A 14,589-nucleotide genomic window follows, 5' to 3' on the forward strand; every position below is an offset into this window, starting at 1 on the left:
GGAAGACGATTAGTCGAAATAAGTGACACCTGGCAGAAGGAAAGGAGATGAGAAAGTAAAAACAAAACAAAGAACATCATACAAGAGGTAGAGAAAAACGTCTGCCAGATCTTCTCACAGAACTGGCGGTGACAATGCCATGTGCACTTTTTAAATTTGATCAATCAATTGGTTAGTGTAATGTTTACTATCTGTACTCACTCCAAACAGTTACTCTGCCCACTTCATAAAGTTACTCTGCCCAGTCCAACCTTTCCACAGTTACTCCAGCCACTCCAACTACACAACAGGTACTCAAGCCACTCCACCCAGTTACTCCGCCCACTCCAGTTGTAGACTACTGGTGGAGGCAAGAACACTTCACACAATTTCCCCAGAAATTGTAGCTTTTCTAGTTCCATATGTGTTCCTTCTTAGTTTTCCTTCTAACCAGATAGATAATAGATAAATCTCATGCACACTTTGCTTTTTTCATAGGTGCGGAAGGTGTGGATTTTAAAATCCCCACCATGTTAATTGTTTGCGCGGGCATCTGCACCAAAAAAATGCACCACAACATAAAGATGCATAAAAACACACACCAAAACCACAATAAATGTGGATTTAGGTGCATTTTTTGTGTTGTTTTAATGCAGATTTTATGTAGGTATACATATGGGTGGTTATTTAGTTAAAGGGGTTCTGCCGTTCTTTTTTTACTGGATACATCATTCACCAGCATCTGATCGGCGGGGTCCAGGACCCCACCGATCAGCTGTTTGAGAAGGCAACGGTGCTCCAGGAATGCTGCGGACTTCTTGCTGTTTACTGCAGGCCCAGTCACGTCACGACTAGTATCACTGGCCTGGGCGCGGCTAAACTCCATTTAAGTTAATAGAGTGCCGCTGCCTTCTCAAATAGCTGATTGCAAGGGTCCCGGTGTCGGACCCCTGCCGATCAGATGCTGATGATCTATCCAAAGGATAGATCATCAGTAAAAAAGAACGGCAGAACCCCTTTACTTAAGGCTAATGATGAGGGTTATAGGTTGTAGTAACGCTTTTCATCCAGCAGTATGCAGCATTGCACCTTAGTATTTCATGACTCCTAGTCCCTTGCACCCAGGATCACATTTATGGTAAATAATTCATTCTTGCACACATCATCCTATAAATTTATATTTTCATTAATGTATATATTTATTCACTTGGGATATTGCACTCCATCCGTTATTATGCTCCGTGTTATATAAAGACACGTGGAGCTGTGGAGCATGCTCAGTCCTGTCTTCAGGATATGGAAATGTCAGGTTTAGGTCAGTTAGTAGATGGTGGAAAACACAACAAGGTCAGATAGAGTCACTCCCTCATTTATCAAAATCTAGCTTGTGCTACACTGGTCTTGATGGGCCCTGCGTTGCCGGAGGAGGCATCAAATTTGTGATTTTCATAAAATAAATTCCTCCTCCAGACTGAAATCTCGTAGCTGGTGTAGACTTTAGTCATCGTTTACGGTGGTTTCTGGCATAAAAGATTACAAATGGGCCGGGACCATCCACCAATACATGGACCTTACCGTGCCCCCTTTCCGGAAACTGGCAAGAGTAGAGTAAAAATGCCAGATTTAGTGGCAATGGTGTTTAAAAAGATGTAAAACTGGGCTTCGCAGCTTTGTAACGCCAATAACCAGGCAGAGGGAGATGGTAAATTCCCTCCCAATGTCTCCAGTAGAGAGAGGCCATGGTGTTAAAGGAGACCTGTCAGGACCTTCATATTGTCCAAGCCAGTGGTGGATCCACAGCCTGGTCTCGGGAGGGGCACTTCCAGATTGTTTTGTGGCGGGGGACAGAAAATAATGTGGTGCTTATAGAACAGACTATTTTATTTACCCTATCTTACAGCTCTAACACATATACCGTAATCTAATAGACTGTCTGAAGTACTGGTACGGTCTTCTATAGAGATGGCGGTGCGCCTTTGTGTATACAGAGTCCCTGGTAATGGTCTTTGACCACACGGGGCAGTAAATGATTTGCTTTCATTGGGGCCCTCAGATCTGATCAGTTACACACACTGGTCTTCTGCAGGTCTTCCTGGGGGTCGGGCGGCTCAGGGCCAGTCTGATCACACTCTGCGCTGAGGAGACAGATCGCAGCCCTCCCCCCGCACCGCAGAGACAACACAGGACCCCCACACCTTACCGCAGAGACAACACAGGACCCCCACACCTTACCACAGAGACAACACAGGACCCCCACACCTTACCGCAGAGACAACACAGGACCCCCACACCATACCGCAGAGACAACACAGGACCCCAACACCTTACCGCAGAGACAACACAGGACCCCCACACCTTACCGCAGAGACAACACAGGGCCCCCACACCTTACCGCAGAGACAACACAGCACCCTGCTGCAGGCGCTCACACACACGCAGGCACCCGAGGCACAAAGAGAGCGATGTCCCCGTCAGGCTGTCAGTGACAGTGTGAGCAGAAGAAATGCTCTGTCTATAACTAAGGAGTATCAGGGTACATTATACAGGGGTAATATAACTGAGGAGTGCTATCAGGGTACATTATACAGGGGTAATATAACTGAGGAGTGCTATCAGGGTACATTATACAGGGGTAATATAACTAAGGAGTATCAGGGTATATTATGCAGGGGTAATATAACTGAGGAGTGCTATCAGGGTTCCACTGTATACCACTGTATAATGTCCCATGATAGCCCTCCTCAGTTATATTACCACTGTATAATGTATGAACCAAAAAAAAAACACTGAAAAAACTAAGATAAATACATCCTGCACTGTTTGATAAATAAATGTGCGGATGTCCCTGGCCATATTCATGAACAAAAATCACAGAAATAAGTTAATAATGCCCTTAATAAAAATAGATGCAAGCATTGAAATTGTGTTCAAAATAATAGCAGTCAGACATCACTAACCTGATCAATCACTGTTTTTGGTAGAAATGATATTTCTACCTGGCAAATAATTTACTAGCAGGTGTAGTAGAGTAATAGAAATCCAACAGGCCAAACAGTCATGACATGCATGCTGCTGATTCTCTGTAATCCAATCAGTTATTGAAAGGGGCATGTTCAAAATAATAGCAGTGTGGAGTTCAATGAGTGAGGTAATTCATTCTTTGAAAAACAGGTGGCAATTATTTCCCTTTATTTAAGGAAGGAAGGCAGCAAATGTTGTACATGCTGGTTACAGTGCATTTCTCTCTGAAATTCTGATGAAAATGGGTCGTTCCAGACATTGTTCAGAAGAACAGCGTACCTTGATTAAAAGTTGATTGGAGAGGGGAAAACATATAAAGAAGTACAGAAAACGATAGGCTGCTCAGCTAAAATGATTGCCAATCCTTTGAAATGGCAACCAAAACCTGAAAGACATGGAAGAAAGCGAAAAACTACCATTCGAATGGATAGAAGAATAGCCAAAATGGCAAGGACTCAGCCAACAATCAGCTCCAGGAAGATCACAGAAGGTCTAAAGTTACCTGTGAGTACTGTTACAATTAGAAGACGCCTATGTGAAACCAGGCTATCTGCAAGAAGCCCCCGCAAAGTCCCACTGCTGAAAAAAAGACAAGAAAAATGTGCTGGAGAGGTTACAATTTGCCAAAGAGCACATTGACGGCCTAAAGAGACATTTTGTGGACTGATGAAAGTAAGATTGTTCTTTTTGGGTCTAGTGGCCGGAGACAGTTTGTCATACGCTGAAATCAAGCCACAGTACACTGTGAAGACAGTAAAGCATGGTGGACAAGCATCATTATATGAGGATGTTTCTCATACTACGGTGTGGGGCCTATTTATCGCAAACCAGGGATCATGGATCAGTTTGAATACATCAGAATACTGGAAGAGGTCATGCTGCCTTATGCTGAAGAGGAAATGCCCTTGAAATGGGTGTTCCAACAAGACAATGACCCCAAACACACCAGTAAACGTGCAACATCTTGGTTCCAGACCAACAAGATGGACGCTATGAAGCGGCTAGCCCAATCCCTGGATCTTAACCCAATAGAAAACTTGTGAGGCGACATCAAAAATGCAGTTTCTGAGGCAAAACCAAGAAATAGAGAAGAACTGTGGAATGTAGTCCAATCATCCTAGGCTGGAATACCTGTTCACAGGGGCAGAAGGTGGTGACTCCGAGCAGCACAGACGTCCAGCAGTTCTCAGAAACAGTGGTTATACAACTAAATATTAGTGAAGTGATTCAAAGGAAAGCAAAATCTTTAAACATTTTTCAGTTTATATAGTGGATGTTTGAGTTTGTAAAGAAGAATACAAACACTGCTATTTGTTTGAACAGTCTAATATTCACTTTTCTTAAATTTGATATATTTTTTTATCACGTTTTCTTCATATTTTCATTTGGAATAGAATGTGTAGTGTTCCCAATGCATTTGTGTGGATGGAAATAAAAGCTATTAGAAGGATTTTAAGCTTTATTCACTTTTTTAAACACACTGCTATTATTTTGAACACAACTGTATATGAGGACAAAGTCCTCACTCTGATGTGATAAAATCTGAGACACTTAGCCAATATATTTTGATCAAAACACATCTGTGCCCGCCTACCAAGCGCCAAGGTGGTCTCAGGTCAGACAGGTCCTACGCTAGACCTAACTAAGCCATTGGTCTTCTATGTTCAGAAGTGCAGACCAGAGTGAACACTTTGTCCATCTATAATGCTTGCATCTACATTATTAAGTGCATTATTACCTTATTTCTGTGATTTTTCTTCATGAATGTGGCCAGGTACATCCGCACATTTATTTATCATTCCGTGCAGGATGTTTATATCTTTGTTGCACCTTCAAGTGTGAATGCGCTCCTATTTTATCTTGGGAGTAGCATTCCTGTGCACTTTTGCCCTTCCTACCAAACAGACCACCTTGATTAGGTGGTACATATAGGTGTGCCTGCTCCTCCTCCCATTGATGCACATGGAGGTGTCTAGGAGCAGCACACCATATGTGCGGGGTCTGCACTCCTGAACATAGAAGCCCAACGGCTTAGGTAGGTCCAGCGTAGGACCGGCCTGACCTGAGACCACCTTGGTGCTTGGTAGGCGGGCACAGATGTGTTTTGAACAAGATATATTGGCTAAGTGTCTCAGATTTTATCACATCAGAGTGAGGACTTTGTCCATATATAATGCTTGCATCTACTTTACTAAGTGCATTATTATCTTATTTCTGGGATTTTTCTTCACTGTATAACCCTGATACCCCTCAGTTATATCACCCCCTGTATAATGTACCCTGATACCCCTTAGTTATATAACTGAGGGGTATCAGGGAGGGTACATTATATACAGGGGGTAATATAACTGAGGAGAGGTAGCAGGGTAGGGTACATACTTTATATGCCTTATATACTGTGTATATATATATCTATCTTAATTATACAGAGGTAAAGACGGGTCTCAGCCAGGACAGTGTTCTTGTATCCTGTAAGGGAGCAGCTGGGCACGAACACTATCACGCCACCCTCACCTCACTAGCAGGTGCGCGGGCTGGGCACACAGTAGCTTCAGGCTCTTCCTTCCAACTTTGATCACTCCCTCTCCTGGCTGCGTGCGCCTGCATGCAAGGCTCTGCCTCCGTTCCCCTATGTGAACTTAGCCGCCGCACGCCGGCAGCCCGCAGGACAGGTATTGTAATTACAGTGCGGCAACACCAATGGTCCAAGCCAAAGTTCTTCATCAGCACAACTCGCAGCCACTGTATACACTAGCTGGCTGAGGTGGCTTCTCCCTCAAGTCACTCTAAAAATGCCTGGAGAAGTCATCCTGTCCATTTGCTTGGGCCACTCTCTCCATTGCCTCTTTCTTGCACATTTTTACGGCATTTCCTCTGTCTTTCAGGTCCACTAAGCTGCTGTGGCCCCTAGCACAGCCAATCCTGGCACTTTCTCTTTGGTGCTCTGAAGCAGTACCTTCATACGTGACCAGGTGAGCTCTTCACATACGGGTGACGCCTAGCAACCACTTGACACCATAACACGCTTGCACTTTGTCTCATTGAGCAGCAGAGAGTGGTGTCCTATACCTCAAGTAAAGCTAAAGATCTTTGATAAGGAGAAGAGGAGGCCCTTCCCCTCGGTAATGGCGCCTAAGGTCTATCTTTAATCATCGCCATTTTGAGATGGAACAGGAGGGCAATCAAAACACAGCCAAAACCGAGGAAACCACCATGTGATAGCTAATATAATGTACAGCAAATATAGCAACAGCTCTGCGGGAAACAGTCAGATATATGTAAAAAAAATGGTCCTCAAACTGGTGGCCTTGTCTAGAAACCCAACATCCAATATAGGAAACATGACATAGAAACAGAGTCAAAGGCTATAAGACAACACATAGGGTGCAACGGTCCCACCCTGGGGGAGAAAGGAACTCCACCATCCTACGGTCAGACAACTACAATTTTACTTTTGAGTCAAAGGTGCAAGATTGTCTACCATGGCCTGGGTGTGAAGGCAACCTCCACCACAAAACATCAATACAACAAGCCCATACAACTATGTGCCATTTCACCAATGACAACACCTTTAAGCTCTTTAACACAAAAGTGACTTTTACGTTCGTATTAAATTTCTGCAGAAGTCAGAATCATCCTTGTCTTACAGATTAATCGAGATGTCAGGTGAGTCGTTGACTTACCCCCAGGAGCCGACTTCTACGACCTCCACTGTCACCGTCTCCTCTGCACAATGTAGTTTTCCCCTTTCTTATACATATTTTTCTTCCTGGTTCCTGTCACGCCTCTTTTTAAAGAAACAGCAGCCATATAAAAGACATTTCAAGCTATTTTTACCGTAATTAAATCAAACATGTCTCTAATCCTGTCTTCAGGCAATCATTGAGATTTTCACACACAAAAGTAATTTTCAGGGCGCGTTAAGTAGTTGGAGGAACATGTTGCCACTGTATGAATGATTACATACATTACACAGAGTAATCAGGCAATAATCAGGTTTGAGCTGTGACAGTATATTTATTAGATTATATGGACCATGAGACTTGCCTAGTAGACCTCCTGTAGGCAAACCCTTACATGCATCTCAAATTTGCATCTCAATGGTTTTCCAGTGGTCCAGTCCCATCATAGCTAACTTGTTCAGGAACTCGTTGTCACGAACCGTAGTGGAGATAATGTGAATCCCCTGGATAGCTCCGGACTTGACATTAGGCTAAACCGAGAAGCGACTCCTCAAGCCTGCTTGTAACAAGACTTGGCAAACGTAGTGAGTATTAATTTATGTTAAAGACGTAGAAATGGAGAAAGGTTTTCTATGGATTGTCACTTTAAGGCTACATGCACGCGACCGTTCTATTTTTGCGGTCCGCAAATTGCGGATCCGCAAAACACGGATGGCGTCCGTGTGCATTCCGCAATTTGCGGAACGGCACGGACAGCCATTAATATAACTGCCTGTTCTTGTCCGCAAAACGGACAAGAATAGGACAGGTTATATTTTGTTTGCGGGGCCACGGAACGGAGCAACGGATGCATCTTTTGCAGCCCCATTGAAGTGAATGGTTCTGCATCCGAGCCGCAAAAACTACGGCTCAGATGCGGACAAAAACAACGGTCGTGTGCATAAGGCCTAATAGTTGGATTTATGGGTTGACTGGTGAAGCGGTGGTATGGTCCACAATCAAATAATGTCTAAAAGAATGTCTTAGTCCCCAGAAAACTATAAGTTCAGAATGGACAGTGGTGATTTCAGGAGCCCTGGGCAGTACAAAAAGTAGACCCCCTCACCATTTTTCAACAGTACTTCCAAAATATGAAATACAGGAACATCTGCACTTTTTAATTTTAACTTCCTATTTCATGTATCAATACTATTGAGGTTGTTGTATCCTTTGCACTAAGGCTACTTTCACACTCGCATTTTGTGCGGATCCGTCTTGTATCTGCACAGACGGATCCACATGAATAATGCAAACGCTTGTATCCGTTAATAACGGATCCGTTTGCATTATTCATTAAAAAAAAAAGTCTAAGTCAAAACGGATCCGTCTTGACTTACATTGAAAATCAATGGGGGATGTTTTCAATTGCACCATATTGTGTCAGTGAAAAACGGATCCGTCCCCATTGACTTACACTGTAAGTCTAGACGGATCCGTCAGGCTCCGCATAGTTAGACGGTCACCAAACCGCTGCAAGCTGCGTTTTAGTGACCGTCTAAAAAATGCAACGGAGACCAAACGCAGCCAAATTGATGCATTCTGAACGGATCCTTATCCATTCAGAATGCATTGGGGCTGAACTGATCCGTTTTGGTCCGCTTGTGAGAGCCCTGAAACGGATCTCACAAGCGGACCCAGAAACGCCAGTGTGAAAGTCGCCTAAATTGTGTTCTCCTTTACACCTGATATCTAGAGCAAAACAAAGGCCTAGTGTAGAGGATCAACCACAAATATCAAATGTCAAGCATGTAGAGCTGGACGTGGTCCATATAGGATGGTCCCAATACTATAGTCTTCATTAACTTGCCATACCACCTACTGAGTAGTAGGATTATCCTAACACCACTGAAGTCAATAGAGCAAAACCACAACTTTTATCTTAAACCTTGAACTGTAAAATCATAACTGGGAGCATATCATAATGAGAAAGTGAAAAAAAAATATTTTCATTCACACGTGGCGCCAAGTTCTCATATGTAGAGGGCGATACCGAAATACAAAACCAAATGTTTTCACTGTACAACTGAGAGATGGAAAATAAATCTGAATCGGTCACGGTACAGTAGGTTGACTTACCACATGTGAGAAGATTGTATAAAGACTGCGAAATCTCAGTGGCAATAAGACTGCTCGACACCAGTAAAGTCGCACCTCTAGGATCTCACATTTCTGTATGAAAATGACAATGAGCGAGACACTAAACTCTCAGTTTCACTGACTGTAGAGTTCTTGGCGATATATTGGATCGTTGAGAGGAGAGAAAAGGTCTTGTTGGCCCCATCGCCTTTGCTAGTGAGTGGTGAACCTGTGCATGACAACCCTCTAGAGGAAGTACGTTGCTGGGCAGTTGACTTGATGGTCACTGAAAGGGTTGGCCAGAACCATGGTCCACCAAGGGGAGCCATTTTGACTTTTGCTACAGTGCCTTCACATTGCTGTATACTGTTCCAAAAAGCCCCCACGTTCCATGCCCCCATGATCACTACTTGGAGTTACATATCTGTAGGCCCTCTAGGAACATTTACCTACACGAGTTTAAGGACTTTCTTCTCTGCCTATTTGACTTTTGGGTCTGAGGTCTTCAGGGTTGGTGCTGTAACAGGTACACATGAATATAAAGGTAGACAATTGTACAGCCTGGTTGGCCATGGGCTTTGTAGGATGACATTAAGTGGCTTGAAGTTCCTCAAGTTACTACAGATTCTCATGAGCCTGTCGGAAACAAACCTTTCCACGACGAGATGTCAAAACTGCAATACATCAGATTATTAGAAATATGGTTAGAGATGGGAAACATGAGTAGAATTCCGTAATTTTTATATTAAAGTGAGTTTCTGAGTGTTAAATACCGAAGATCCTCAGGATAGGTATTCTGTGGGGGTCTGACTCCTGGCGATCAGCTGCTTGAGAAGGCACTGGCACTCTAGTGAGCATTGCAGCTTCCTTGCAGCTTACTGAGCACAGCGCCATCCATTGTGTAGTGGTTGTGCTTGGTATTGCAGCTCAGCTCCACTCACTTGAATGGGTCTAAGCTGCGCCTAAGCCACGTGAACTTGACAGCACTGTTCTAGGAAGTGTCCACGGTGCTCACAGAGTGCCTCTGTCTCTTCAAACAGCTAATCAGCGGGGGTGGCCGGAGTTGGACGTCCATCATTCGGATACTGATGACCCATTCCGAGGATAGGTCAGGTATAAACCACTTCAGCCCCGCTAGGTGAAACCCCCTTCATGACCAGAGCACTTTTTACACTTCGGCACTACACTCCTTTCACCGTTTATCGCTCGGTCATGCAACTTACCACCCAAATGAATTTTACCTCCTTTTCTTCTCACTAATGGAGCTTTCATTTGGTGGTATTTTATTGCTGCTGACATTTTTACTTTTTTTGTTATTAATCAAAATGTAACGATTTTTTTGCAAAAAAATGACATTTTTCACTTTCAGCTGTAAAATTTTGCAAAAAAAACGACATCCATATATAAATTTTTCGCCAAATTTATTGTTCTACATGTCTTTGATAAAAAAAAAATGTTTGGGGGAAAAAAAAATGGTTTGGGTAAAAGTTATAGCGTTTACAAACTATGGTACAAAAATGTGAATTTCCGCTTTTTGAAGCAGCTCTGACTTTCTGAGCACCTGTCATGATTCCTGAGGTTCTACAATGCCCAAACAGTAGAAAAACCCCACAAATGACCCCATTTCGGAAAGTAGACACCCTAAGGTATTCGCTGATGGGCATAGTGAGTTCATAGAACTTTTTATTTTTTGTCACAAGTTAGCGGAAAATGATGATGATTTTTTTATTTTATTTTTTTCTTACAAAGTCTCATATTCCGCTAACTTGTGACAAAAAATAAAAAATTCTAGGAACTCGCCATGCCCCTCACGGAATACCTTGGGGTGTCTTCTTTCCAAAATGGGGTAACTTGTGGGGTAGTTATACTGCCCTGGCAATTTAGGGGTCCAAATGTGTGAGAAGAACTTTGCAATCAAAATGTGTAAAAAATGACCGGTGAAATCCGAAAGGTGCACTTTGGAATATGTGCCCCTTTGCCCACCTTGGCATCAAAAAAGTGTCACACATCTGGTATCGCCGTACTCAGGAGAAGTTGGGGAATGTGTTTTGGGGTGTCATTTTACATATACCCATGCTGGGTGAGAGAAATATCTTGGCAAAAGACAACTTTTCCCATTTTTTTATACAAAGTTGGCATTTGACCAAGATATTTATCTCACCCAGCATGGGTATATGTAAAATGACACCCCAAAACACATTCCCCAACTTCTCCTGAGTACGGTGATACCAGATGTGTCACACTTTTTTGCTGCCAAGGTGGTCAAAGGGGCACATATTCCAAAGTGCACCTTTCGGGTTTCGCAGGCCATTTTTTACACATTTTGATTGCAAAGTACTTCTCACACATTTGGGCCCCTAAATTGCCAGGGCAGCATAACTACGCCACAAGTGACCCCATTTTGGAAAGAAGACACCCCAAGGTATTCCGTGAGGGGCATGGCGAGTTCCTAGAATTTATTTTTTTTTGTCACAAGTTAGCGTAAAATTATGATTTTTTTTTTCTTCTCTTTTTTCCTTACAAAGTCTCATATTCCACTAACTTGCGACAAAAAATAAAAAATTCTAGGAACTCGCCATGCCCCTCACGGAATACCTTGGGGTGTCTTCTTTCCAAAATGGGGTCACTTGTGGCGTAGTTATACTGCCCTGGCAATTTAGGGGCCCATATGTGTGAGAAGTACTTTGCGATCAAAATCTGGAAAAAATAACCGGTGAAATCCGAAAGGTGCACTTTGGAATATGCGCCCCTTTGCCCACCTTGGCATCAAAAAAGTGTCACACATCTGGTATCGCCGTACTCAGGAGAAGTTGGGGAATGTGTTTTGGGGTGTCATTTTACATATACCCATGCTGGGTGAGAGAAATATCTTGGCAAAAGACAACTTTTCCCATTTTTTTTACACAAAGTTGGCATTTGACCAAGATATTTCTCTCACCCAGCATGGGTATATGTAAAATGACACCCCAAAACACATTCCCCAACTTCTCCTGAGTACGGCGATACCAGATGTGTGACACTTTTTTGCAGCCTAGATGCGCAAAGGTGCCCAAATTCCTTTTAGGAGGGCATTTTTAGACATTTGGATCCCAGACTTCTTCTCACGCTTTAGGGCCCCTAAAAAGCCAGGGCAGTATAACTACCCCACATGTGACCCCACTTTGGAAAGAAGACACCCCAAGGTATCCAATGAGGGGCCTGGCAAGTTCATAGAAAAAAAAAAAAATTCGCATAAGTTAGCGGAAATTGATTTTTATTTGTTTTTTCTCACAAAGTCTCACTTTCCGCTAACTTAGGACAAAAAATTAAATCTTTCATGGACTCAATATGCCCCTCAGCAAATACCTTGGGGTGTCATCTTTCCAAAATGGGGTCATTTGTGGGGTGTTTGTACTGCCCTGGCATTTGAGGGTCTCCACAATCATTACATGTATGGCCAGCATTAGGAGTTTCTGCTATTCTCCTTATATTGAGCATACAGGTAATGAGATATTTTTTTCCGTTCAGCCTCTGGGCTGAAAGAAAAAAATGAACGGCACAGATTTCTTCATTCGCATCGATCAATGTGGATGAAAAAATCTCTGCCAAAAAAAAAAAATGGAGGGGAAAGGCGTCTGCCAGGACATAGGAGCTCCGCCCTACATCCATACCCACTTAGCTCGTATGCCCTGGCAAACCAGATTTCTCCATTCGCATCAATCGATGTGGATGAATAAATCATTGCCGGGATTTTATTTATTTTTTTAAATATATATACAAAGTGTTTGCCAAAGCATAGGAACGCCGCCTCCTCCTCAGCTCGTATGCCTCGGCAAACGTATCTGTCACTGCAGAGGAGAAAATCCCGTCTTGCAGCGCCGCATACACCGACTTGCGTGTAATCTGACAGCAGCGCAATGCTTCTGTCAGAATGCACATCGGTGCTGCAGCTAGTCGATCGGTTGGTCCACCTGGAAGGTAAAAAAAGAAAAAAAAAAAAAAAGAAAAAACCAGGCCGCAACGCAATAATTTTATTAACTTTGCAACAGAACATGTAACTTTAACTTTTTGAACTAAACATTAACGTGTTTGCTTACTGGTGTTTTTTTTTTTTTGTTTTTTTACCTTTATAGATCAAACCTCTCCTTCCCCATGGGTCAATGTGCAAAGCGCAAATCGCCCAAAGATGTGGCGAAGTGCGTTAGGCACTTTGTCCCATGTGAAAGGAGACGTTTGCAGCAGCTGTGAGTGAATGGGCCCTAATAGCCCTGTGTGCCTATCCTGGTGAGATGATCCCTATGCTAATAGTGTACCTGTGAGTGGTACTTCCGGAAACACTCTCCAAAGCATAGGGCAGGGTGGTCAGGACAGTCAGGACAGAAATAGCGGGTGTCACGCCTTATTCCACTCCTGCTACAGACACGACATCTTTTTCGGGGTGGCGGTCGGTTTGAGGTACCAGGAACGACACTGGGGAAGTGTCGCTCGTGTAGACGGCTAACTACACTGGTGGATGGGGCCACGGAACCTCCTGGATACAGGAGGTTCGCGATGATCTCTTCCTGAAATTTGAGGAAGGATCCAGTTCTCCCAGCCTTACTGTAGAGAACAAAACTATTGTACAGAGCCAATTGAATTAAATATACAGACACCTTCTTATACCAGCGTCTGGTGCGTCGGGAAACTAAATACGGAGACAACATCTGGTCATTGAAGTCGACCCCTCCCATGTGGAGGTTATAGTCGTGGACTGAGAGGGGCTTTTCAATGACACGGGTTGCTCGCTCAATTTGGATTGTCGTGTCTGCGTGAATGGAGGAGAGCATGTAAACGTCACGCTTGTCTCTCCATTTCACCGCGAGCAGTTCTTCGTTACACAGTGCGGCCCTCTGCCCCCTTGCAAGACGGGTGCTAACGAGCCGTTGGGGGAAGCCCGCGCGACTAGTTTGCGCGGTACCACAGGCGCCAATCCGTTCTAGAAACAAATGCCTAAAGAGGGCCACACTTGTGTAAAAATTGTCCACATAAAGATGGTACCCCTTGCCGAATAAGGGTGACACCAAGTCCCAAACTGTCTTCCCACTGCTCCCCAGGTAGTCAGGGCAACCGACCGGCTCCAGGGTCTGATCTTTTCCCTCATAGATCCGAAATTTGTGGGTATAGCCTGTGGCCCTTTCACAGAGCTTATACAATTTGACCCCATACCGGGCGCGCTTGCTTGGGATGTATTGTTTGAAGCCAAGGCGCCCGGTAAAATGTATCAGGGACTCGTCTACGCAGATGTTTATAAATATCTGCAAATTTCAGGTTGAAATGGTCTATGAGGGGCCGAATTTTGTGGAGCCGGTCAAAAGCAGGGTGGCCTCTGGGACGGGAAGCGGTGTTATCATTAAACTGCAGGAAACGCAGGATGGTCTCAAATCGTGTCCTGGACATAGCAGCAGAGAACATGGGCATGTGATGAATTGGGTTCGTGGACCAATATGACCGCAATTCATGCTTTTTTGTCAGGCCCATGTTGAGGAGGAGGCCCAGAAAAGTTTAAATTTCGGAAACTTGGACTGGTTTCCACCGGAAAGACTGGGCATAAGAGCTTCCCGGGTTAGCGGTTATAAATTGTGTGGCATACCTGTTTGTTTCGGCCACAACTAAGTCTAAAAGCTCCGCAGTCAAGAACAGCTCAAAAAATCCCAGGGCCGAACCGATCTGAGCCGTCTCAACCCGAACTCCAGACTGGGCAGTGAAAGGGAAAACTACGGGTGCGGCGGAAGTTGGGGACTTCCAATCAGGGTTTGCCAGCACCTCTGGGATT

At 44.0% G+C, this 14,589-nt stretch overlaps 1 protein-coding gene across 1 annotated transcript in view; it reads right to left on the bottom strand.

The window, feature by feature from the left end:
• Positions 1–6,740, bottom strand: part of LOC122929093 — an 82,008-nt gene extending 75,268 nt beyond the window's left edge. Inside the window, exon 1 of the mRNA XM_044282553.1 lies at positions 6,684–6,740. The gene's annotated coding sequence lies outside the window, so the exon portion shown is untranslated. The remainder of the gene's footprint in view (positions 1–6,683) is intronic.
• Positions 6,741–14,589: the final 7,849 nt, after the last annotated feature.

This window comes from Bufo gargarizans, chromosome 2, assembly GCF_014858855.1.
Source record: "Bufo gargarizans isolate SCDJY-AF-19 chromosome 2, ASM1485885v1, whole genome shotgun sequence".
NCBI lineage: Eukaryota > Metazoa > Chordata > Amphibia > Anura > Bufonidae > Bufo > Bufo gargarizans.